Below are 22,677 nucleotides of genomic sequence, written 5' to 3'. Positions count from 1 at the left end.
CACTGTAAGAAATACAGAAAACTAGTGAACAAACCAACCTGAAGGCCCATCACCCAAGCTGGGCAAATTTTCAAGCCATAAAAAAACAGGACCCAAAAGACTCTTAGTGCAAAGGCTCTAAAAGAAGTCAATCACAGGAAATCAGGAATAGGCCAAAGTAGGTATTCTGACTTCCAAATAATAGAGCTTGAGAACAGAGACTGCATTAACACACATACTGCACATAAGATTAATCATAATTTTAAAAAATTAATCGTAACTGTTTTAAAAACCCTTCAAAGGATATTTCTTTCATGGCTACTGTATTTTTTATGTTCCTACTAGAAACCAAGTCTCAAATGAAAAAAAAAAAGGCTCCTGGTCTAAATGCTGAAAAGAAAGGCGAATGAACACTAAATATAGTACTGAGTTCCATTCAATTCAAAGAATATATTGATTATTTAGTTCCAGAAGGGGCAGAACCAGGATTTGAGGATCTTAAAACTGGGGCACAGGGCCAGGGGAGTATTTTAAGAGAAAAATTATATACTACTAGTACATTACTATACATTACTATCTGAAATTTTAATAAGTATAACCATGTAAAAATATTCCTAGGAACCCTCCTATGCAAGTGAGGATAAGACAAGCATGTGTCTGTGCAGTTGGGAGCAGGGGGACAAAAAGACTTCCAGAGTAAGAGACGGCTACGCAGAGATGTGGAGAAAGCACAAGAAGCAATCTCCCCACACAGGAAGTAATCTCCTGGCACAGAAAACAAGTCCCAAGGTGGAAACAAAGAAGATGTCAACCAATTTCATTTTAATAAATAAACGCAAATCAAAAGAAGCACATAAAAAAGTAAAAAATCAAAATAAACCAAGAAGCATAAAATACTAATCTGGGCCTCTAAGATTATGAAAAGATGAACAAAAATACTGCACCCCTGTGCTGGGGGACACGAATAACCCCAATACACTAAGACACTGGCGTGTGAATATAAACTGGAACGCCCCCCCGGGGGGTGTTCAGGAATACTTTTCATAGACTTTAAAATATGCCTGCCTTTTGAACCAGCAATTATAGTTCCAGTGATGTATCCCAAAAATATAACTGCATAAGCATTCCAAATATAGATGCAGTATATATCCCTTTTCAAAGGAAACTCATATATAAAAAATTAGATTTTAAATTATGAAACATGTAACACACTACCAAGGCAGTCATTAAAGTGATTATAATTAGATATAAACATGGAAAGATGGTGATAATCCATTAACTTTAAAAGGCAAGTTAGAAAACTGTATTGCCATACAATCCACTTTTAAAAACTACAGTAGAAGCTGAGGGTGTAGCTCGGTGGTGGAGGCACACTCAGCATGACAAGGCCCTGGGTTAGATCCCCGGCACTAAAAACACACACACACACACACACACACACACACACACTCTCTCTCTCTCTCTCTCTCTCTCTCTCTCTCTCTCACACAGTCAAAATAATATAATACACTATATTAATACAAAAAACCTTGACAAGATACATTAAAACCTTACAGAATACAACTCAAGAAAAAAAAACACACCCTAAAAATGGGCAAAAGATCTGAAATGTACATTTCTCAAAACAATATATACAAACAGCCATTAAGCACATAAAAAGAGGCTCAGCATGATTAATCATTAAAGACATACAAACCAAAACCACAATGAACTGTCACTTCATACTCACTAGCGGAGGCTACACTGCAAAGTCAGCAAGCGCTGGTGAGGATATAGAAAGTCAGAACTCTTGTGACTACTGGTAGGAAGGTAAAGCTGTACAGCACTACAGAAAACAGCAATTCCTTAAAATCTCACATACAGAGTTACCATGTGAACCAGCAATCTCCTTCTTACACATATAACCAATAAAATTAAAAATGTAAGTACACACAAAAATCTGTACCCAAACGTTATCATCATTAATAGATCCAAACTGGATATGTGTATCAACTGATGAACAAAATGTGGTACATCCATAAACTGGAATATTACTTGGCAATAGAAAGAAATGAAATAATGAGATATACCATGATATAGATAAACCCTGGAAATATTAAGCTAAATGAAAAAAGTCAGCCACAAGAGGCCACATATTATATGAATCCATCTATTGAAGACATTTAAAACAGGAAAATACAGAGAAAGAATATAGATTAGTGGTTGCTAGGGCCTGCAGTGAGGGGGGTGGAAAGTAACTTCTAATGTGTGTGGGGTTTATGTTTATGGGGTGATGAAAATTTTCTGAAATTAGATGGCGCTGATGGTTGCATAACTGAATATACTAAGCACCACTAGGGCCAGGAAGTGGCTCATTGGTGGGGTACTTGCCTAGGACATGCGGGCCTGGGTTAAATCTCCAGCACTTCCAGTCAATCAAACCACTGAATTATATACCTTAAAAGAGTGGATTATGTGAATATTGATTTGGGCACATTGTGAATTGTATCTTAATAAAGACATTATTTTTTTAAATACAGCATTTATCTCTGCACTTTATAGTGGCTTATTTTTCTTGTATTTTATAATACTCTCTTTTAAAAGTTTTTTTTTAAATAAAAAACATTGCACTTAACAGCTGGGCATGTTTGAGTGAGTACTAAATTTGATTTCCACTATAAATCAGGGACAGTTATGGTTTCCATCTTAATGCTACCTAGGTCCTAGTATTACTGGAATTATTAAATGGAATACCATTTGTACCAGGATTTAAAGAATATCTGAGACAAAGCAGAGATTCAGAAATTAGCTATTATGATTGTACCTTCATAATAAAAAAGCTACTTACATTTTGAAAACTCAAACTTGCCCTTTTAATTACATCACTGTGCTTTTATTCATTTCTCATTTAAAAAGCACTTCTCTTTCTGACTGAGACAAATGCCAAATGAAAAGCAATTAAGATTCAAGAACAACATGGCAAAAAACTTAGGATATCTCAGACCTAGTAGGGAACGTTTGCTATTGCATAGATTCCACATGGTTTAGGTGCTTCATGCTTCAGGAAAGGGGCCACTAGTCTAATTTTACAAAGTAGGAAATCAAAGCTTGCAAATACTTATTTGGTCAAGATCACCCAAAGCAAGATGCTGATTCAGAATTCAAGACTCATGATCCCAAAGCCTATCCTGTACAATATATCTTGAGAGAAAATTGGTTCCCTGAAAACTACTCAAAAGAAAGGGAAGGGAAAGGACTAAAAACAATCAAGATGTGTTATGCACAGGAACCAACCCCCTATGATGAATGTAATCATAAAGAGCAAATATGTACTGATTTAATTTTTCTAAAAACTACTCAAAAGAATCCACTTAAAATCCATAAAAGTTGCAGAGGGGGAGAGGATGCAGGCTGGAGAAATAGCTCAGTAGCAGAGCACTTACCTAACATGTATAAGGCCTTGACTTTGGCTCCCAGCACTCAAACAAAAAAAAAACCAACTAAGTAATGAAAGTGTTAAATACTCAGTAATTCTATTATAATCCCAATAATGTCAGTGAGAGGAGGAAAAGGAGGTCTCTGTAGGAACAAAGAATGAGTCAAAAGCTGAAACCTTTTAGTGTTAATTCTTGATGTGACCATAAGCTTGCATGACATATTAAGAGGCATATTAATTTTCACAAGCCCATCACTAATGTTTTGATATTTAAATCATCCTCTTCTGAAGCATCAAAAGCATCATCCTTGGCTATTTTCCCTGCTTCAGTTGCCAAAAGAGACACTGGCTGACTACACAGGAAATGGGAGGACAGAAACTAGGAGTAAGCAAGAAGACATGTTTGAAAAGACACCAATTTGAAAAGTGTCACACTTATTATTAAGAATTTTCATGTTATGACAGTTTCTATATCCCTACCCAGCTTCAACTGTATCAGAAAAAACAAGAGTATCCTATCCGTACTGTTTCCCCAATACTCAACCTGCTCAAATGAGAAAAACAAACTAAATCCCTCTGCCCTGTTCCAATCTTCAGTTTACTCATCTGATAAATATGTTTGGGTTACATCTTTTTAAAACTGTCAACTTACAAAAAAATCAATGAAGAGAGCAAACACCAATCCTACTCAGTGAGACCCTAGGCCAACAGAAGTAAATTTATTATCCTCAGTCAAGCCTCACACATTTCTCTAGGAAATATACTAAAGACAACAATTTCAACAAACACTGACTTCTTTTATCACTTAGGCGCACATGATATTCTGCACACTGAAACAGCTTGTGAGCTATAGAGCCAGGATACCCTGATCCCTACTGACCCTATCCCAGGCTCCATTACCTTACTCAGGCCTTGCCAATCTTTCTAGTCTCCTTCATAAATGAAACCATCAGATGAAAAAGGAAAATCAGCAAAAGACAAAGGTATATCTGAGCATTACAAACTGGTAAATTAAAACATGACTAACCCTTCCAATAATGCAATAGCCTGTACGTCTAAAATAATGCTTTAAGAAGGAAGATAAATTGGTTGGTATGCATTGTAATCCCAGCACTCTATATGCCTGAGACAGGAGAATCATGAGTTTGAGCCCAACATGGGCAACTTTGCAAGACTGTCTCAATTTTTAAAAAAGGGGCTGGGGATGTAGTTCTGTGTAGGTGGGCATTCAATACCCAGTACCACAAAAAAAAAAAAAAAAAAAAAAAAAAATTTTTTTAAAAAAAAAAAAAAGAGGGAGGAGGAGAAAGAAGAGAAGGAGGAAGAGAAGGAGAAAGAGGAAGAGAACAAGGAGGAAGAAGAGGAGGAGGAAGAAAAGAAGTGGGGAGATAGACAACAATGACAGATGAAGGCAAAAGTCAGCTATATTTTTGGAACGCTTGGAGAAAGGCCCAAAGGAGGTATGGGCTTACAAAAGGGACCTTAGAAAGTCTACATTCGGGACATCATGTTGAAATTTGATATCTTTTTTTTTACTAAAATACTGCTATGTCTTACATCTAATCAGGTCATCGTCTTGGGTACTTTAGCTGAGGGAAAATACATATCCATCTTCCTTCTCCTGCTCCCATAAAGCCTGTGCCCAGGGTTGTTTTTTTTTTTTTTTTTTTCTTTTTTTGAGACAGGGTCTCACTATGTAGTTGAGACTGACCTGGAACTCACTATGTAGCCCAGGCTGGTCTCGAACTCAATGATCCTCCTGCCTCAGCTGAGTGCTGGGATTACAGGTGTGCACCACCACGCCTGGCTGCCCAGGGTTCTTAACATTTTTCTTTGCACAAGCCCAAAAACAATTTGGAAAAATTATGTGCTCCTTTGTACATTTTTAAGTTAACATTCAAAATACCACATTATAATTTAAAATGATTGCAAAGAACATAATTTCTGATAGTTGCAAATGTTAAGTTTTAAATCAGACTATTAAATGTATTAAACAGATACAGTTCTGGCTGAAACGCTATAACTATTTCCACACCCAAATCCATATTAAAAAATAAATAAATGAACAGACCCTATTCTAGAGCTGGAAACTGTACTTCATTTCCATCTCTCCTTGATCTCATTTTCCATTCACTCCTCCTTCTACACAGCATTCCATCCTGGGATTTCTATGCCTGAACATCTATCCTGTGTCTCTGCAATAAAAATCTGTAAATGTATGGAATCTGAGTATTAACCATAAAAATCAGTAAAGTTTCCCCCATATTGAGGTAAATGTGATTATTATTTTAAGGAAAAAACTGGCCAAAACTACAAATTTTAAATAAGTTGAAATTTTATTGGAAATGCATATCTTGAGACAGATGACTTTCCAGATTATTACTGAAACAACAAGATGTACCTATTGTTCTCTTATAGATGTAGTGCTAAAAATGTCTTCAAATAAATTCTTTTCTACTAAAGAATGATATGCGGGCCAGGGATTTAGCTCAGTAGTTCCACCGCCCACCTTGCAAGCAGAAGATCCTGAGTTCGATCCCCAGTACCCACCCCTCCTCCAATAAATGATATGCATCCATGAATTTTTAATCTATTTGTCATCTGATCACTCAATTCCTTCATTTTATTGAAAGCAAATGAGAAACTTATTTACAAAACTCATACTTATTTACCCAGTTAAACTCAAAATATGATATTAATTTGAGCTATGTCATATACATATTCTTTCACAAATGGAGTTAATTATCAAAATTTTGAGCATGGGGGCCATAGTGCTGCTCAGTGGCAACGCATATGCTCACCATACACAAGGCTCTGAGTTCAGTCCTCAGCACCAAAACGAAAGAAAACAAAAAAAGATGTCTGCTATCATACATTCTCGCTTCATCAGATGAGCTTTCATTTTAAAAGAAAAACTTGGCCATCTACAAAATGAACATGTAAGTCCCTCTCCTGCCAGATCATATTCCAGTTAGCAAGATCACAACAAGGGCATCATAAAAACGGCCGCCATCCAATTACAAGCAACCCAAAGCTGTGGTTTTCAACTGTGGCTGTCCACATTCTAACACAATTCCTCTAGAGTGGGCCAGCAGAACCTGGAGCTTCTGAAAAGCTCCCCAGGGAGTCTTCAGTATGGGTCAGGGTTAAAAACCACTGCATCAACTAATATCTAAGCATTAAAATTTGTTTTGAATTGTGGAAGGGTGATGTGCAGCTCTGACCAGCAGGTTTATCCAAGGTTGGTGTTTTAAGTTTTCCAGCTGGGGATTGAACAAGGCAGGGCATGTGCTAGGCAAGAGCTCTCCCCACTGAGCTATACCCTCTGCCCCAACGCTTAGAGCTGTGTGTTGTCTGTTCTGTTCTGGTTTGGGTGCTAAGGATTACTGAATCCAGGACTGTGCACAAGCTAATCATACACTCAACCACAGCAATACACCCCAGCCCCTTTTTTAAATCATGACAATACTACAAATGTGTAGTAAACACAACAAACAGCAGGGAACTTGAAAGTATGCCTGCCTTCCTATTCCTCACATACACCCAAATATCTAATCCCTATTTCTGTATTACTCATCAATCCATCCCCAAAGGTAATGCTACATGATTGTTTTCCTTTTATTTCCCTATTCTATCCATCATTAACGTGATTATTCTTTTCTATTCTTCTGATCTTTTTTTTAACCCAGTACCGAAAGAAACTGCTCAATTCCCCCCGGCTCAGCTGTAACTTGCAATCTATCTACCTCATCCTCCAAGTGCTGGGATTAAAGACATATGCCACCATGTCCAGCTTCTTTCAATCCATTTTAGTGTGTTAGTAATCCCATCCTCGTTCAGGGTTTTACCTTCTGTTCAGACTCCCTGACTTTAGTCTATTTTCCCTAGAGCCCATGAATATGTCTGGGTTCATGGTTCTTAGCTGCCATCTACAAAATCCACTCCACATGTTTTAAAGTCATTTACTTCATCTGAGTACTAGATTATGCCCAGGCCTACGACATGGGCTGAATCACATTGTAGAACTGGTCTGGAAAGGGAAGAGCTACTGCCTACTGGTCACTCAGCTAGGACAGGAAGCTGCCCTGAAATCAACAACACCATGCTAACTGCCTGTTCCTTCACACTGCACTCCCAAACCCACGTGTCACTCACATTGGTAGAACCAAAGTCACATGTCTGAACCCTTTCAGCAAGAGTTCAGGTAACAAGAGTTTGATGGGCACTTACATTTTATTATTTTGTATTTTCTTTTAGGAATTTAGGATTTACCATGCAGAGAACAACCCAAATGCAAAAAGGATACACAAAATCAGATCTTGGCAGGTATAAAATAACACAAGTCTTCAGGAAGAATTCATCTTCTCAATTATCCATTACCTTCTACTAAGGAAAATGCAGTACAGTGGACATAGAAATGTGCAGTTCAGGGCCCAGCTGCCTAAGCTGTTGGCAGGAAGCCTCCAGCACCCAGCTCCTTCAGGGGCAGCCTCCTCTCCAGACAATCACCAGCCCAAACGTCCCTGTGGAGGGTGTTCACATCCACTGGTTAAGGAAGGCCAAGGCAGAGAAGCCTGGCCCTTTCAGTCCAACACTGGGCAGCTCCGATGGGCCATGAATATACCAAAGCTCTCCCTGGTATTGCTTAGGCTCTGCAGGCCTTTTCTGAAGTTAATTTCTCCTTCCCTAACCCTGGTCAGCCTCTCCCACAGGTGTCAGTCTTTTAAAAATACCCTGTACACCAAACTCCTTGACTACCTGCTCCTAAGGAACTCACGCTGCACCAGTAAACAACCTCCAAGAACTTCCAACTAGAGAGACTGGGAAGGTTCTCACTCTCCCCGTCTCATCTCCCCTGCTGCTCTAAGTGCTAAATTAAATGTCACTACCAGTCATTTGCCAAATTTTATCCAGGCACTTTCTGGTTGACTGAAGCTCACTGCCATGGTTTGGATAAGTGCTGAAGGATTGGTCACCATCCTGTGGTGCCACTGGGAAGTGGAAGAACCTTTAGGATGTGGGGCCAGAGGAAGGAAGGAAGGAAGATCACTGAGGGTGTGGCCCTGAAGGGGACACTGGGACCCCAGGCCCTTCCTCTCTCTGCTTTCTGCCTCTGAAGCTGAATGGCTTCCTCCTCCACACACTCCCACCATGATGTGCTGCCTCGTCACAGGCTCAAAACCAAAAGCCAAGCAACAGGGCCATAGATTGAAACTCAAAACCATGAGCCAAAAAAAAAAAGAAAACCTTTCCTCTTTTTTGAGTTGATTATTTCAGTGTTTTGTTACAATAGCAGAAAGCTGACTATCCTATTCGTCCTCTAAAAGATTCTTCAACAAGGGCTAAAAAATACAGAATTCTCCAAGTTTGTGTAAACTACTTTTCTCATAATAACAGAAGTATGGCTTGGCTAAGTATAAATCCTTGGCTGTCATTATCTTTTGAATATACTGTTTCATTGTTGCCTTGCTCAATATGCCATTTTCAGAAATGCAACAATGGTCAAATTCTTTAAATTATTGTAGTAACTTACAAATTCTTGTAAATTATTCTGTATTTTGTCAGGTGTACTTGAGAATTTTTATTACTTTGTCTTTGAAATCTACTTATTTTACTACACTATATCTTAGAGTTGATAATTTTGGGTTAATTATCATAGGTAGCTGGTGGACACTTCATGTAAGTAAATAATTTTATTTTTAGAATGTTTTCTTGGATTATTAGCTCCATACCACTGTTTTGTTTTGTTCCTTCGTAGTCTAATTAAGCATAAGTTGTTTCCTCTTCTCTATCTTCTACTTCAAACATTTCCTGATCTTTTTTATTTCATGGAAAAATTTTTATTTCACAGGCAAGAATTCAAGCTATCAGAAAATCTGAGGGGCTGGGGATTTAGCTTAGTGGTTCCGGCGCCTGCCTCACAAGCACAAGGACCCAAGTTCAATCCCCAGTACAAAAAAAAAAAGAAAAGAAAAGAAAATCAGGTACAACACAGTTATGAGACACATGCTGGAGCCACCTGCTCCGGCCAGCTCATCTCCTTGCCTTATAAACCCCGAGCTTGCTCTACTCCCTGTAAATGTGATGTCTCTTAATTCCCCTCAAGTCCTGTCCTGCTTATCTCGCCAATGCCTTTCTCTCCATTCTAATGCCAAATTACCTCCCTTTTTCTAATTCTGCCAAATTTTCTGCCTAATTTTAGTAGTACAAGGCACTTTGTGTAAAAAATACAATTCTAATAGCCTTAAGTTTATAACATACTTCCTAAAATGAGAACTTGAGTGAGAATCATAGCAGGTTTTTCTTTTCATTTTCAGTACATGTTACACAAAGCTGAAAACTGTTCTCCAAAAACTTCTGTGTAGAAGCCCTAACTCACAGTACGTATCTTAAAAGCCAAGTGTGTTGGGACAAAAAATCTTTAAAGAAGTGGTTAAACAGACGTCAACAAGGTGGGCCCTAACCCAATGTGATGAGAGTCCTCACACAAAGAGAAAAACAAATGAAGACACAGGGAAGGCTGGTGATTTATAAGCCCAGAAGATGAGCTCAGAGGAAACTAATTCTGCCAATACTGTCCTTTGATCTGAGGTATCCAGCCTAGAACCACGAGAAAATAAGTTCCTGTTGTTTAAGCCATCAAGTCTGTGGTCCTTTGTTATGGCACCCATAGCATAATAAATACAGGAAATATATGCTGTCAAATAATAAATGGGACATGAACATGTTTAACCTGATTTAAATCTGCACTATATATATGTACTGAAATATTACATGGTATTCCATTAGTATGTACAATTTTATGCTACATAATAGCTAAAAATAAATTTTAAGCAAATAATAAACATATAAGTAAAGAATGAGTTTATAGTTTAGACCAGTATTACATTGCAAATATTTATAGATGCAAAACACACAAAGGTTGTCTTTATCTTCCCACCAAGGTATCCAGTAATTTGTTCTACACCTCAACAACATCATCCTCTCCTCCTATAGACCCCCTGGGAATCTAATCTCCACCACTACTCAGTAAGGCTGTCACTCTAGAAAAGAAACCGAGATTCTGGTGAATGCGCCCTTCCTTGACAATGGCATGTTGTTGGCAAACAAGATGAAGCAGCAAAGGATTCTTCTATCCTACATTTCACTAGTTTGTGAAAGAAGCCTTTCTTTGGAAATGAGTCTAAAAACCTCGGTGAGAGATGTATGATATTCTGCTACTTCTATAAATACATGAAATCAAAAAACACAAACAACCAATATATTTAGCATTCATTATACATTTATTAGCAAAAGCTTCATTATACACTCAAAAATCAGAAGTTAGATTTTCTACTTGTTTTGCCTTATTAAGATTTATTTCTAGTCTCAGTAGTAAATCTTACATAACAACCTTATGTTTTTATAACCCTTAATTACTTTCAAAGCACACTCATAACCAGAATGCTGTTACATTCTTGCAAATAATTGGCTAGCAAAACAGATACTAGCCTCATTCTGCTTTGAGTGAAGCACATTCAGAAGTTAACTGACTCGCCATAAATCATACCACTAGGAAGTTGTAGGACTTAACAGTCAGAGCCCCTGACTTCTTATACTGGCTCAAGCCATAAAATGGAATTAAAGCATTAATTTAATATATGCTTGTTTTCAAACACTGATATTTTGGTTTATCCAATAGTGTATCCCCACATGTTTCAAAGTTATATTCTGGTTGCTTTAAATAGAATTCAATATAATGACTAAATTTGAAAATGATGGTGACTCATACATAGATTGTACTCATTTTGCTGTATTTTATATAGCTACTCATCTTATGCCATCTCAACTTTCTTTATTCTACACTACTTAATGTGGTTAATTTTGTCCTAGTTTATCTGCAATTTAAAAAGCTATGTTATAGTCCAAGAGCAAGAAAGAATAACCAATCCTTGAAATGTGAAAATTCCCCTACATTCTAAAAATGCATAAGGGAAAAACCAAATTAAACGAGAAAGTTATAGCAATGGGAAAAAGCACATGTACATCTGCTAAGTGTTAAGGTTCTTCATTAGTTTCCTCAGTGAGAAAACACTAAGTGTTTATAACTGAAATTTTGTCTTTGTTTTTCTCAATGCACAGTTTACAGAATTTAAGATTAACCTCTGGGCATCTCTGAGCTTTTGCAACTAAAAATAAATCTCAACTATTCGGGCCAATAGAAATAAACATGGTAAGCAAGAGCAGAATAAAGAGAAAAACTCACCTGATAAAATAAGACTTTGTAATAACGGACTTTCTAAAAAGTTTACATCTAAGAACAGGCTCATGGACCACCTACTTTATTCTCTTACCAGATGAGATAATGTGAAAAACCTAAAACAGAGGTTTTCAAGGACAATCAAAAGTTACAGCACTTCTAGAGCAGAGAGATCATATAACAAGAAGTTATGAACACCAAATGCTGCAGGCAGCCTCTAACAGTCAAAGCAATCTGCATGAATTATGTCAAGTTTAGAAGAGTAATTAATATAGGCCTAATAACAGCCTCACAAGATAGTCCAAGTAATTTTCAATGTTCTACTTATCTGCAAATCTTTTCAAAAGTAATGTTAAACTGTGCTCCCCTCAGCAGCACATATACTAAAATGTACTATTAAACTAAATTTTTCAGTAAAGCATATTTAAATGTATATTCAGCCATATTAAAAGCTTCGATGGTTTAATGCCTGGTTTAACACATAATAATTCATTTGTAAAACACATAATAATTCAATTGTCAACCACAGTGTTACTCAGTAGTCCTTGGTGTCGACCCCTGAAAAGTTAGAGCAAATCTTTAGATTCCAGAAGCATGGGATCAAGTACGTGGATGAGCAAAGTCTCATGTAACAGAGAACAGAAGACAGCAAACCCAATAGCTGCTTTTCCCTTCCTTCCTTAGAAGCAAAGTCTTAACTAGACACATGGCTGCAGAACAGACCCTTTCCTGGCCTGCTGTGCAGCCGAGATGCGGCCATAGGACTGAGTTCTGAAAATGAGAGCTCTGTATAAGCACCGGGGCTATGCCCTGGAAAAGAGGAAATGCTACTCCAGCTCCTCCTTACTTCCTGGAGAGAAAAATGAACACAATCCTGCACGTTGAACAGTCACCTTGGATCTAGAGACGGAAGAAGCCACCACCTTGATCTTGATCCTCTTGGAGTGGTCACTTCACCCTGGCTGCCCACTGTAATCCACAGGGAATCTGCTGTGGAGATTTCTGTCTCACGAAGCTGATCCTGATCCTCACCGACATTATTACACAGCACAGCAGTAGCAGGGATGGGAAAAGCAATAGTTGTAATACTTCAACACTAATGTACACACACCCTGCAGCTCCTGACCATGTGCCAGGAAAATACAATAAGTGCTTTATACACATTTTTCAGTTTAATATTTGAAAAAAAAAAACTTGTGAAACAGGCATTATTAGTCCCATTTCCTTAAACACGCAATGCGTTGTCTTTATTGGTAACCTATTTATTCCCTGCCAAACCCCACCCCTACACCCCCAAAGTCTTTGAAAATCTTCTCTTTATTCTTATTTTTTAAAAAACTGTATGATGTGCTTTGAGGGAGTCTCAATTCCCTGCACAGGGTGCCTGATGTGCCACAATCTTCTACTCTCATGCTTTCACTCCCACTCTACTCTTCTCTCCATCAGTTACCATCTTGTCCATTTTCTATCTTACAGAATTTTGGGAAATCTCTTATCAGCTGACAGCTCTTCTCCCATACATTTCTTCACTGTTGGCTTTTCCTCCCTTTTAAACTTTTGTCCTGTCACTAAATGGAATCTCGTGAGAAAAAAGACACTCGACTCAATCAATTTTCACAAACTTTTTGGGAAAAAGACTATGTGCATGTGTGTATTTTTCTTTGATTTCAACAAGCTAAGATAGTTTGAAATCAATCAAATGAAATTTTAACGTGCCCAAATGTGAAAACTTACAAGTTTTTTAAAAAGGCAATTAACTGATCTAAAGCTATAGTGTGAAAGAAAATTTAGGAAAAAAACAAACAAACAAACAAACAAAACTTGGATATGGTGGCAGAGCCCTGTAATTCCAGCTACACAAAAGGCTAAGGCAGAGGATTCCAAGATTTAGGTCAGCCTCGGCAACTTAGTGACTCCCTGTCTCAAAATAAAGTAAAAAGGGCTGTGGATATAGCTTAGTGACAGAATGCCCCTGGGTTCAATATGGTGCCTAGTACTGGAAGAAAGGGGGAATGGATTTAAAGTTACTGTTTTTGTTTTTCTTGGTTATCAATTCAACACTGTCCAAGCAGGAAGATACTCCTGAAGTGTTAATGAAGTCTCAGATTTCATTAAACAAATAAAACATAGACTGCCGCCCTCCAAATACATTCACCACATATAGCACCATTAAAATCTTGACTGAATATCTATCCACTACTGGCCAAATTTCAAGTAAAAAGGAAGCTTAGCCCAAGCTAACCCTAGGACTGAAAAAGTGAGGAATGATTTAGCCTGGAAAAATTTTTTTTAATTGTTAAGTAAAACCAATCAAGGATGAGATTTGGTAAATGTTTCCAAATAGGTACAGCACTATCTATGGCAGAAAGAGGACTTGCTCTACAGTCTCAGAAGGCAGACAACAGTCAAAGGTGGAAGACCTCGGATGGCAAACACGAGGTCAGTATCAGAAGACATTTTAATTTTAATTCTGAGAGAGGCTCAATCACAGAGAGCCAGTCTTAGAGGGTGACCGCTTCCTCACACGGAGTGCTCAAGCTGTAGCTGAGTAATCAATGAGTATAAAACATCTCCCAAAGGCAAGTACAGTATTTCTTAAAAGATTCTTGAGAAGACCGACAGTGATCATGCACCTTGGGACGCTGCAGCTCCACAGCCACAGGCGGATGCGCTGGGCCACAGCCCGACCTCCCAGGCCACACCTGAGCTCCCAAAACTGAGCATCAGTAACTACAGGGAGGCCACCACCATAGCCAGTGCTCACCAGGCAGCAAGTGAGATCTTGGGGCCCTGAAACTGTGCGCTCAGCCTGGCCCATCCCAAAACACTAACAGAAGAAAGAGAAAAGTGAGCTATGCCTAGCATAAGCCTGACAGAGGTTTTGGAAAATGTGAGCTGTCCAAGTTCTCTACATAAGACTACATTCAGGGAAAAGAGTAACAAAAAACAAAGGTTAATGCTGAAGCTCTGCAAAGTGGCAACCTCCAGCACTCCACAATTCCAGGCTTACAGACTACAAATGCCGAACTGTCTGCACTGTACAGTGCTGTGAGGTTTCTCTTAATTCCAGTGGGATTTTTTCCAAGAAAGGTTGGTCAAAGCTCCAAACTGATATAACTGCTACGTATGGAATGGGCTCGCTTTTGAATAGGCTACATAAATGTCCAAATGGTGACTTCTCCATTTCCGGCTCTCAAGAAGTAGTTTTCAAAACGAATGAAGCAGAAAAGGTTGAGGACAAAGGGGAAATCTGGGCATGCTTGGGAGCCAAGTGAGAAGACCATGAGGACAGAAGGCTACATACAGGATCTCATCCACACTGTTCACATTCTGCACTAATACTACAAGGAAAGAAACATTATGTATCTTAAGAGAGATCTTACAAGAAATGTACACACCACCTCCTCCTCTACCACTCGAAAATCTCTCAAACACCCACACCCACTCAGTGTAATTAGTACTAAATGTACACTGTACTAAAAAATGGGCAGTCTCTCTTCCAGAACCTTGGAAAAAATATTCTTATGAATCGATTCACTAGAGCACATGTCCCAGGATTTCAAGCTGAACAGCAAGCCTGGAATGAGTGAGTGAGCAAGGAAGGCCGGCCTCAGACCACCTCGGGCTGCAACTCCAATCTCAATCTCTGGACCCAAGTGGGCTTTCAGAAAAAGATCCTGGCAAAGAAAGGGCTCTTACTCTTTCCTTGGCCTCTGAGGTAGTAAACAGATAATAGGGCTGGAGGGAAAAAGCACTAGGCATAGGGCTCCTTAAAATCCAGCCCCGCGTCCACAGCCTACTGAGCAGTGGGTGTCAACAAAGCAAGCTGCTGGCTTTCCAGCCTCTCCCATCTCCTCCCACCGCCTCCTCAAGACTAACTACAGGAAGCAGCCTGCAAATGAGCTGTGCCGTCACTGTGACAAACAAAAAGACAGAAGGCAACAGAACACTCTGCTATTTAGGCAAAAATTCCAAAATGCCTGCACACCAACCTCTACCTTCAAAAGCTTCGAGAGCATCAAAAGAAGCTGAATACAGGGAATGTACACCTACATGGGTCTTCATCACATCTTTCTATTTTTCTTAAAATATCTCATTTTGAAATCCATGTTTGCAAATATAAATGAAACTGTAGAGAGTGGAAAAGAAGCGTACACAATCTATGATAAAAAGAACCAGGCTTTCTAATTTCAGGACAGTGAGATATGCACACAACTTTTTTTGCTAGCACACCACAAGGCAGCAACAATGAACAAATGAACCTCAAGTGACTCAAACGCTAATGTGGAAAATGCTTTCTCTGAGATGTGGACTGCAAAAATACCTATCTGAAAATATGAATCATAAAATGTAACGCCTACTTTAATAAAATTCTATACACCAATTCTATGGGACAAACATTTCAAACTGGGCTAGAAGGTCAAGGTTTTTCTGGGACCAGGGGCTAGACAGGTGCCTAAAATGTAAGTATAACAGGGTATTTTCAGCTTCAAGCAGTACGAGGCCTAACTCAGGACAAGGTAAACAGAGTATTTCTCTTGCCTAAAGCACCAGGGGAGGTTGATTCAGAAGCTCAAGGAGATCATGGTGTAGAATCTTCCCACCCTGCATACTGTCAATGCCCCCCCCCAAGCATAACACCCTCACTGGTGTTGAGAGGTGAGAAAACGTCCCCCAGGGTCCTCTAAAGCAATCCCTGCAAAAATGTCTTCAGAAACACTCAATCTTCAATCATTTGCTATCAAAATTGAAGGGAATAACTAAGACATTATTTTGATCTACCTGGAGAGAACTCAGACTAAAGTCCACCTGTGGATTGGAGGGGGTCCGCCTTTCCTGCTGTGCACAATCCCCCACTAAATAATATCGTGACAGTGAGGCAGCTCAGAAAAGGCAATTCTCTCTTCACTTCAGTGGACCTCCTTATTCCCAATGCAACAGACAGCCTTGGATTTATCTATTGTACACCAGCCTTCCACATAAAATTCTATTTAAATAAAACGCTCCATGAATTTAAAATGTTTTGTTTCAAAAGTAGTTTAGGGCAAGCTTCTGAGGTAATTCCTGAGCAAGTACAATTTGATACCTTTCTAAAGAATTCGTATCCATTAAATCTATACTTTAATTTGAAGCCCTGACTCACATAGAGATTCTCTTAAACCGATCATCTTTCTAATTTCCAGTTATGCCACCCTGGAATGGGGCTGACTTGGCACACAAAGGTCTTGCTGGTGGCACTCTAGGAATTTGTTGCCACGGTTCTTTACCAGCCAGAGCTGACATCCACTCCAAAAGTAAGATACAGTCACGTCCTTGTTAACAAGTGGAAACAGCTCCACAACTGTGTGGCACACAACTCTGTCCGTCCCCAGACCCTGCACATCTCCCTGGACTGGGACCTGGCAGAGCAGCCCCAGCTGGTGGCTCACATGAAGTATCTAGAGCGCCATATCTGTTGTCAGTTCTCTCAGGGTTCCCCAACTGAGCTCCACAGCAACCATCCCCAGCTCCCATAGCTAAATGACCTTCCAGCCTTTCCCTCTCAGGCTCACCACACTGCTGCGCAAGAAGAGAGCACCCCATTCTGCAGGCGAAGACAGCTCCAGCAAGTTCTGCCAAAGGGCCCTCCTTGGTTCACGGCAGGCTAGAAGAAGATGAGCTGCCCCAGGTGTTAAGGGTATATGTTGGTTTCCCCTCTTACTGTGAGGTTTTTTTTTTTTCAGCTTTAATTGAGTTTATTGGTACATTTTTAGGGATACAGTACAGTTACATTCATTGTTGGGACCTTGTACCTCTACATGACAAGTCTTGATTCTCATTTTTTCCCCTTACCCCTGCCCCCTCCCTTCACCTCCTCCTCCCCTCCCGATCTACATACTGTGAGTTTTAATGTACCTTGTAGCATAACCAACAAAAACAAAATAATGAAAGTAACATGTCATTTCCAAAGGTAAACACTATTAGAAAATATTCTTCCATACTGCAGAGGTTTTTTTTTCTGAAAGAATCCAACATCATAAACATATTACTCTGTAGAATATTTTACTGCATCATTATGTATATGGATATACAGTTAGACATTTAAGTTGCTCTTGATTTTTTCCCAATATAAATCAATGGATATCAGCTTTATAAATTCATCCTATTTCCTCAAGAAACGTTTTTCTTTGGGGGGTGGGGTACCAGGGATGGAACTCAGGTCCTTGCACTTGCCAGGCAAGCATGGAGCCACTGAGCTATATCTCCAGCCCTCTCAAGAAACTCTTGAGAACGGAATGTCTGTGATATGTTTTCCCAACTGCAAACACCACTATTAAGTTTCTTTTACATGCACTAACCCCTTTAGTCTCCACACAACAATGTTGTGAGATGGTACCACTGTCCCCAGTTTACAGATGAGAAAACTAAGGCTCAAGATCTCACAGCTAATAATCCATGGGTCCCTCCTACACTATTTCTGGCTTCTCAGCTGTAATAAAGCCTAAAGGAGGGCCAGGGATTTAGCTCAGCGGTTCAGTGGCCTGCCTTGCAAGCGCAAGGACTCGAGTTCAATCCCTGGTACCAAAAAAAAAAAAAAAAAAACCTTCATAAAGCCTAAAGGAAAGGATTCTCCCAGGAAGTCAGATCAGGGTACCCTTGCTTTTGCTATACATCAGCCACACCTAAAACAATGACAATCTTCTCAATCTCCAGCAAGGCACATTGCCTTACACATATTTAATCCTCAAAACCGGGAGGTACTATTAATATTCACACTTGGAAGAGAGGAAACTAAGGCACAAGAGAGACTTGAAACTTGCTAAAAATCAACTTGCTAATAAATATACCATCAGATTCAAACCAGACAGTATGGCTCCAAATACATTTTTTCAGCCACCCAGCTACACTCCTATCTTGAGTTTGAAAAAACAAAACATATCCTGCCTCAGGTAATCACTACCACATCCGCCTGTCCTTGACCACCTTATTTCACAGCCCTGCCCGCCCACAACCATTTCAGGTTTCTGCAGATAAAGAACGCTGCCTGACCTTGGCTTGTTTCTTACCTTCCATTCCCTGTCCTCCTCACCATCTGTCACCATAACCTGGCCTGTGGCTCCTTGTCCACCCATTACTCCTCAACCCACTTTGGTCACTACTTCCCACGCCAATACCCCCACATTATACAAGCCCAGAAAAGATTTAAGTAGAAAGAACTCAAATACACTTAATGTGTACCCAAAGTCCTGAGTGCCTTCTCTAAAACTATATAAATTCCTTTCAAGCAGAGAATTTTTATGACCTACTAGTTTAATATGCTTCAGGTACTAAACAAACAAAAGTTCCTAAACAGATTTACATGAATAAAAATTATTTTTACTGGCCCCATGAATGATTACAGAGGCAAAAAACTGAATCACTGAGAAAACAGTAATACAAAAGGCTGGTGGTAAAGTGTCACAGGAGTAACACCTACAATCACCACCTAGATGATCAAAACCCCTACAGGCTGTGTGCAGGCCAAAACAGTTTTTTCTATTCTCTTTTCTTGCCAGTTTTTCTATTCCACTTATCGTCCACCCTCTCTCCCTTCCTCCTTTTAATCAATATTACAGGTGTTCAGGCATCTTAGCACATCCCATTCCTTCTCATTCTTCCTTTTATCCCCACTTCAAAAGTGGAAATGAAATGTGAACGGCATCCACATCAATGACACATAGGCCTTACATTCGGCACCAGGCCAGGCCGTTCATACCTGTGCACCCACAAAGCTTATAACATGCTACACTTATCTTTCTCAACTCAGGACAATATCCAGGATACACCTCTGAGTTGGGGTTTTTAAAACTGTGCTTTCATTTGGGTGTTAAGCTTATTTTTAAATCTAGAATTTTGGTTTCAAATGGGAAGCAACAAAACTTCAGTGGACCCATGATGATACCTTTTAAGTTTGCCCAAGTAGCAATTAGGGATAGCCATTCTCCCTTAACGAGGACCCCATGTGGTGAATTAATGAAGCCCCTTGCCAGCTACCAAAACATACTTTCAAATTAAAATGAAGCCTAATTTGACAAGCCAGGTTAAATGGATTAAAAGATTAAGGAATAGAGAGCAAGTGCTTTCTGCCTCTCACTCTCACATTTCAACCTCAAATTACCCCAACCCTCTAATGACGAGCATAGGCACTGTGAAGGCACCTAATTAGCGATGAATTACACCAACCGTAACCAATTTCAGGATCACAGATCAGATTTTCCCCACACATGAATCTGCTAATTAAGTTACATGAAAGTCCAACTAACAGGCAATTTGGATGTGACATTTATCCACCTGAAAGTAGACTCACAGGGTAAGCATTTAAATTCACGACAGCAGCTATTCCTCACGGACGGCACTACTCTGCAGTTGGGTAATTGCAGTTAAAATGCCTGGCAGCAGAAAGAGACTCATCTCTTTGATTCAGGCATTCCCAGGAAACAAAAGGATGCTCCTACCAAACCAGGCACTGGCCCACGGGGATCTGACTAAGCCTGTGGACCCACCCGAACATACTCGCTGGCTAAATTAAACTGGTAACAGAGCAGCTAAGACACCAAGTACACAACCTGACAGCCTTGTTAGTGGTTGTGTTTTTCTGCTTTTTTATTAGTGCATATCAATTATGCAGCATAATGGCCTCACTGTGGCATTTTCATACACGCATATAACGTACTTTAATTATATCACCCCCCATTATCTTCCTAGTTTCCTGAATTCTACTCAAAGGAACATGTTTGGATTTTATGACTTTGCCTATTTACTCATTAAGCTTCATATTCTTAAATCTTCCCACTTACTTCTCACAGGAAAAAAACTGCAAAAGAAAACATCCTTGTCCTCAGAGCTCAGGATCTGGTGTAATTTTCTTTGGGTGTGCTCTTATAGATGCACAGGAGGTCATTTAGTGAGAAAACCCATCAAAAGGCCAGGTTCAAAGGAGAGGAGGGAGGGAAGGGAAGGGCACAAGAGAGTGTAAAGAGGGTGTAGTCATCTCCCCACCCCCAGCAGAATGGTATGCTGAAGTCCTCATCCCAGCACCTCGGAATGCGACCTTGCTGGGAGCAGGGTAGCAGCAGATATATCAGTTACCATGATGCCAAGTTGGAGAAGGGTGGCCCTGACCCAACGTGACTGCTACCCTTGTGAGAGGATGGCCACATGAAGACAGGAACAGCACAGGGGAAGACGTCAAGGATGCCCCAAGGTTGCCAGCCAGACTGTAGGATCTTGAGAAAAGGAAGGATTTCCTTATAAGTTTCAGAGGGAGTATGGCCCTGCCAACACCTTGATCTAGGACTTCTGCCCTCAGAACTGTGAGAAAATGTATTTCTGCTGTTCCAGCACTCAGTTTGTGGTGCTTTGCTGCACCAGCCCTAGGAAACCAATGCACCACACTTGAAATCGGGTCTCTTCCTCTTACTCTATTCCATCCAACCTCCTCAGCTGGCAAATGTTCCTGCTATACCACAAAAGAGCCACAGGGAATCCCCAGTCTGTGGTTTAGCTGGGGAGTCCCCTTCTCCCCTGTCAGTGACATGGGCAGGCTTTATGCTGCTGTAGATTTATTACTTCTCCACTGCTACCAGCTGCCTGTGGGCCCCACCCTGCTTCTGGGCACCATTGCTGCTCCCAGAGCCCACCCTGGGGGTAGGGGCAGGGGGATGTGGAAGTTCCCTTCAACGTGGGTGGTTCCTGTTCTGCTTCCGCCCACCCCAGTTTCTCACAGAATTTTTAGAACACTTCTTTCAGTTTTTAGTAATTAATTCCCTGCTCTTCACGTCCCAACAATCCCCTACACACACACTCTCTCTCTCTCTCTCTCTCTCTCTCTCTCTCTCTCTCACACACACACACACACACACACACGCACGCACGCACACGCGCGCCCCTACTAAGCCATGTGCCTACAGGGGGCTGGGCCAGGACACAGACCTGAGTATACCAACTGCCCAGTGGCCACTCCCATCCAAGAACTGAGCCTTTCTGTTATCAGGCCAAGGTTTTCTGCCAGACGCACTTCCCTTACAATGAGTGAATTCTTTCTAAGAAAGTTCCTTAGCTCTCCCCTGAAGCTGCTGCTGTAGCCAAGCCCACCTGTTCACCAGGCCTGCCAGGAATGCTGGACCCCAGGGTGAACACGACAGCTCACCTTGGAACTCTGCCCCCACCCCATCATATGACAAAACCCTAAAATGCTGGATCAGCTGGCTCCAATCTAATACCAGATGAAGACAAATATGCATACATGCCAGGTCTGCTAAAATCCTGGGCCAGGTGTGGTGGGCAAGACTTAAAACAATGTCCACCTCCCAATTTCCACCCTACTGTCTGACCCGCAAGACCATTTCTCCCTCTCATTATTTAATCTTCAATAGACATATATTCTAAAATGTGATTCCTTAAATGACTTAGTAGGGCCAAGCTCTCAGGTCAGAATCACCTTGAGGGCTCATTACCACAGATCACTGGGTCCCTCCCATTGGGCTTCTGACTCAGGAGGTCTGGGTGGGGTCTGAGAACTCACCTGTCTAACAAGTTCCCAGGTGATGCTGAATCTGCAGGACCCACGACCAGACTCTGAGAAGCACGAGCCTGGACTGCTCAGCCTACACTTAGCTGCAATGACTCACTCAACCAGCAAAGACTGCTGCTGGCTTCCCACTGCCGGGTCCCTCTCCCACCTAGGCAAAGCCTTGGATATGGTCAGCAAGTCTGACTTCCCCTGACTAAACTCTGCTGCAGAGCTAATCCCAACAGTTCCCCTAGGGTCGCGAAGGGGTCAAAGTGAGCACAGCTCCATTTCTGACCTGGGTGATGTGAGGGCAGTGTGCTAAGATGCTGCGAAAGGCATCAAGATGGAAGTCCTTCCACCCTGCCCTCTTGAGGTATGCAGTTCTCCTACCAAGATGAGGGAGCTGCACAACCCACCAAGTACGGCAACAAACAGGTGAGAAAGAGCCCAGACAGAACTGAAGCCAACCTACTGAGCAAGTCACCTCAGAACCAACCTGGCCCTGGCTTCTTG

The 22,677-nt window shown here is 40.6% G+C and overlaps 1 protein-coding gene across 1 annotated transcript in view; it reads right to left on the bottom strand.

The window, feature by feature from the left end:
* The window catches only part of Tmem131l (transmembrane 131 like), a 155,029-nt gene that overhangs the window by 122,423 nt on the left and 9,929 nt on the right, over positions 1–22,677 (bottom strand). The gene's annotated exons all lie outside the window — the stretch shown is intronic.

The sequence above is a fragment of the Fukomys damarensis genome, unplaced genomic scaffold (assembly GCF_012274545.1).
Source record: "Fukomys damarensis isolate Sample0158 unplaced genomic scaffold, DMR_v1.0_HiC HiC_scaffold_38, whole genome shotgun sequence".
NCBI classification, from domain to species: domain Eukaryota; kingdom Metazoa; phylum Chordata; class Mammalia; order Rodentia; family Bathyergidae; genus Fukomys; species Fukomys damarensis.
The sequence above is the reverse complement of the archived record's forward strand: the minus strand, read 5'-3'. Positions and strand labels throughout refer to the sequence as shown.